Raw genomic sequence first — 5,537 nt, forward strand, 5'->3', positions numbered from 1 at the left:
GACAAATTCTTCTTATCTGAAATAGTGTAGATTCAAACACAACCATCTTTATAGGAAAATGCAATTCGACCAATTTCACTAAAGTCATCCATGTGAATAACATAGAGTCATCATCCTTTTCACCTTCACTACTCTCACTATCGTTACTAGTACCATTTGTAAGATTAACATGGCCATTCTCAGACTTCTTTAGAATATTTTGATGAAGCCGTGACATATTGCATGGTTCCATAGCTATTTGCCGTACAAAAACATCAATGGAATCTAGTAAGCCTGCAAGTGACCATAGAAATAACAGGTTTTCTCAATTCATCAAATCTAAATCTAAAATTACAAGTAAGAAAATAGATGGATTTTGAAGTACATTGATCTGGGAAGACCCAAATACTTGATGGCACAACCATATAGACTGTATTTTTGCCAAATCCATGAAAGTCACTAGAACAGCAAAGCATGTTACACAATTATAGCTAAAATAATAGATTATAACAATATGCATCTCGTAAGCTTTTACAAAAAGTATATGCAATTTGTTACTGCACTCCACTCAATCTAGGAGTTTATTAACGTACAACAAGAATAGAGGATTTCATCTCTTTTAAGTCTCTTAACACCATAAAATTGAAGCTAAAGGTTACTTTTTCACAAACAATTCTAAGGAAATCTACTAATTTATGTAATAAAAAAAAACTTTAATATATCTCAAAGGATGGAAATAGATAAGATCACATAGTTTTACACAATGAATATTACCGTGACAAAATTTCAAATTCCCTTTATGTGTTAGTTAAATATGCCTTATTTTCTATGTTTATCAAAAAAGCAGTCAAGAAGTTCATCAAATTAATTGTATTTATATCCACTCATACATCACCCAACCAAGCCTCTATTACAAACCTATGTTACATGAATCCTCCCTAGCATTCAACACATTACATGTCATTTTCTTTTTACTACTTAATAATTACCTTTAAGGACCAGAAATCACTAATTATCCATACACCAGTCACCCCTTACACAAATATAGTTTGTGTAGGTAGTTCTTCTAATTTGATCAATCAATATATCATGCACTCATCGTACTTATTCACTTTCTAGAGTTGGCTGTAATTTCTAACAAACTGGAAGTAGAAAGTAAGAGATATCATGAAAGAGAAGATTCAGTTCCACTCAAGTTAGTTTCTGAAAAGTTTACAAAAACAACAACAAAAGATGCTGCTAAAGTTTGTGGGCGTACCTTTTGAGACAAATAAATAAGATCCCACTCATAAACTAATCCATCAATGCTAGATGAAAATAACCGACTTACATTCAACTTTTGTTGACCTCAACTGACACTAAACTAATGAGTAAAACTAGAATTAGGACTTTCATGTATTATCTGCACACACAAAGGAAAAGAACATTTGCATTAATGACCCTATATCCACTTTTGATAACAGGAAAATATGTCAATCCCAAGATAGTTAGGATAGATTACATGAACATGACTATCTATGCTGCACCATTTAGACCCATATGATTACAAACACACAAAATACATACGCAATCACATTCTAAGCAACTCTAAATTATTAAAAAACATTAAAATAACCCTAATTCTTATATTTATAACTTAAAAGAATCTCAATCCCAAGCTAGTTAGGATTGATTATTGGAATCATGAAGATCTATTTTTTACCATTTAAACACATTTGATTCAAAATACAGGTAGTACTTACCTGAGCACATTCCAAGTTACTCTAGATCGAAAAAATAGTCAATCACATTTACGACCTTAATTCCAATTTTGATAACAGAAAAAGATCTCAACCACAAGCTATTTAGGATAGATTATATGAAACATGACTATCTATTTTGCACCATTTAAATCCTTTTGATTCCAAATACATCCCATGAATATGTGTGCATATTCCAAGCTACTACTCTAAATAAAAAAAATTTAAATTAAATACGTTAACAATAACCCTAACTCCAATTTTGATATCAGTAAAGGACCCTAATATCTCAATACCAAACTAGTAAGGACTAATTATATGAATCATTACTATCTATTTAGGCACCATTTATTCCCATTTGATTCTTAATACACCTAGTACGTAAGCTAGTTCTAAGCTACTCTAAATCAAAATAAAAATCTCACACACATCAACAATGACCCTAATTCTAATTTTGATAACACAAAATGACCCTAGTATCCTAATGCCAAGCCAGTTAGGATCAATTAACTAAATCATAACTATTTAATTCCAATTTTGATAACAAAAAATAGACCCTAGTATCTCAATTACAAGTTAGTTAGGATCGATTCACTATCTATCTACAATTTGATTCACATTCTACGCTACTCTAAATAAAACCAAAAAACAATTTGCATTAACAATGACCCTAATTTCAATTTTGATATCAGAAGAGGACTCTAATAACTTAATCCCAGGCTAGTTAGGATGGATTCCCTTTCTATTTTTCTCCATCCAATCCCATTTCATTCTAAACACACCCAAGTTGGTGAGTACATTCTAAGATACTCTAAATAAAAAAAATTTAAAAACTCAATAGCATTAATAATGACCCTAATTCAAATTTTATTAACAAAAAGGACCATAATATCTCAATCAAAAGCTTGTTAGGATCTATTATATAAATCAATACTATCTGTTTTGGTCGATTCAAACCCATTGATTCCAAATACAATAAAGTACATAAGAATATACTATGCTTCTCTAACTCAAAAAACAAACAAAAAAACTCAACCACCTTGCAAACAACCCTACTTTCAATTTTGGTAACAAAAAAGGGCCATACCCATTCATGTTATTTGATTTTAAAAAAAAAAAGAAAAATCATTTTCATTCACTTGAATTTATAAAGAAGACAAAGCTCTACATGAGCTTGACAACAAATAAAAATAATTTAAAGCAAAAAACTCATGCAGAAAGATCAAAATGCCTTATCAAGGCTCATAAGGTCATGTAATTTTCTTTCCAAGACTTCTGAACATATCTTTCCCATCATATTGTAAAATGACTTTAGATTAGATAGTTGTTCATTTTCTCCATTACTTTCCTAGCCTACTCCTCTTTCTCCTTATTCAGTTTTAATTTCTACAAAGAGAATGATGCATTCCTTACTATTGCTCCCATTTGCATATGTTTAAAACTCAGTGATGCATTAAACTACAAAAACAACGTAATATTTATTATTTAAGGAGAATACTATGGATTGAGTGAGTAGGTTCAAAATTGGTCATGTACCTCTAGAAATTCTGCTACTACATCTAAGTTTGAAGTTTCAGATGGCTGAATTGAATGACCTTTCTCATATAAATCTCTAGCAAAGGAAAGTGTATGATTAAGATATATAATACTAATAGTATGATATATAACAGTTTCTTTTAATAATGATATTGACATCTAGTTTGATACCTGATAAGCAATTGTATATCTAGGATAATCAAATTCATCACTATCCTATTTCCTGACTCACTTGGGGTGAAACAGAAGTCCCATAATAAACTTACCCTCAACAAGATTAAACAGATCCATCTCATAAAAGACTTTAACCAAACCATCAGGGGTAAATTCCATAGGCACAAACCTCTAAGACAACTTTTTGACTCCTTGATGCTGATAACAATGGATTAAAATTTCCATTTTTTCCTTGATAGTGAACAAAAAGAATTGCTCTTTTCTTTAGAGAGAGATAAGAAATCAGACCGATAATGGAAACTGCAATTGTAAATAAATGAGATTTAGGAAAGCATAAGAGAGATTGCGAATAACTTTTTAATGTCATTGATATGTGCTCAACCCCTAATATACATACAAATAAAATTAATTTAAAAGAGATTTTACCTTTGTCAATAAATATGGAATTCAATCACCACAAGACTTCATTCTTCCCATGAAAATTTAATCCCTAGTCCTACACTTTCTTTTTATAGAATGTAATAGGATAGCCCTTCAATGTCCTTTACATAACCATCCATCACTTCTACTGATTTCTCAAAAAAATAAATGAAATAGGAGTACAATACTTATCAGTAATTAGAGATGAAGTACAAAGTGGTTAAGACTTTTCTGAAAGTAGATTAAGAATATTTCACTAACCAGTTCAGCTCGAGTTCTAACATCAAGTTAAAGGTTTGGCTTTCCCTCTTAAGATTGTACATGTCAAGTAAGATGAAGTGAATGAAAATGCTATCAACTGAAATAGGGAGGAGAGTTGCCAATAATAAAGAAAGAAGTGATATCTCTTTTTATATGGGTAATCGCAGAGTTGAATAAACTTGATAGAATTACCACCGGTAGCGTTCAATAAGAAAAATATCAATGGAAATTTTGAGAAACAATAGCTAGGGCATGATATTAAAGAATAGCTGATGGAAACTCAAAGCAGCAATAGCTTAGGCATGATATTGAAGAATACAGAAAGTTTTTTTACTTTTTGGTTACAAAAGTTTGATTAGCATATATTATTTTTATTAAAAATTTTATAATATTATAATGATTTCGCGGTACTTCTTGCTATATTATTAATTGACCAGTTAATAATTTTCTTAGGACCTAATTTTATTCCTTCCCAAAAAAAAATGCACTATTAAGGACTAAAATTTAATCCGGTCCTAATAAGTGTACTTTTAGAGACCAAATTACTGACTCGTCCTTAAATGCTAGTCTAAAATAGACTTTTTTCTTATAGTAGAAGTACCCTTTTCAAAGACTAGATGACATGTTTGATCAATTGCAGGATGCTAAGTTTTTCTCCAAATTTGACCTTCGATCTAGGTATAATTAGCTTAATATTATTGAGGTGGATATCCCTAAGATAGCTTTTCATACTCGGTATGGTCATTTTGAGTTTCTTGTTATGTGTTTTGGGATGTCCAATACCCTACAACATATATGGATTTGATAATAGTGTCTTCCATTAGTTTCTCAATTTGTTTGTCATTGTGTTAATAAATGACATTTTGGTGTAATTAAAGAATTAGGTGGATCATGTTGATCACCTTAGTATTGTTTTACAGACCTTCAAGGAGCAACAATTGTATCCTAATTCTCAAAATGTGAATTCTGGTTGAACACTATCACTTTTCTATTTCATATTGTTTCTAGTGGGGAGATTATAATGGTCCGTAAAAGGTTGCAGTGGTTAGGAAGTGGCCTAGATCTATGACTCCAACCAATATTCGAAGCTTCTTGGGTTATGTTGGACGATACCAGAGGTTTGTGGAATGTTTTTTTATGGATATAGATACCCCATTGATTAAGTATACTTAGAGAAAGGTAAAGTTTTTTTGGTTTGATGTATATGAGGGTAGTTTCAAAAAGTTGAAGGATAAGCTAACTTTTGATATAATTTTGACTTTTCCCAAATGCACGGATAGGTGTGTGGTTTACTAAGATGCATCCCATGTGGGACTTGGTTGTGTTTTGTTGCAGCATGGTAAGGTGATAGACTATTCTTCTAGGAAATTGAAGTTGAATAAGAAGAACTATCCTACTTATTATTTGGAGATGTCAGTTATGCTCTTT

General features: G+C 31.0%; 1 pseudogene; it reads right to left on the reverse strand.

Moving 5' to 3' along the window:
• Positions 1-2,940: 2,940 nt before the first annotated feature.
• On the reverse strand, positions 2,941-5,265 carry LOC124887103 (annotated as a pseudogene).
• Positions 5,266-5,537: the final 272 nt, after the last annotated feature.

Source organism: Capsicum annuum, chromosome 9 (genome assembly GCF_002878395.1).
Source record: "Capsicum annuum cultivar UCD-10X-F1 chromosome 9, UCD10Xv1.1, whole genome shotgun sequence".
Classification (NCBI taxonomy): Eukaryota; Viridiplantae; Streptophyta; class Magnoliopsida; order Solanales; family Solanaceae; genus Capsicum; species Capsicum annuum.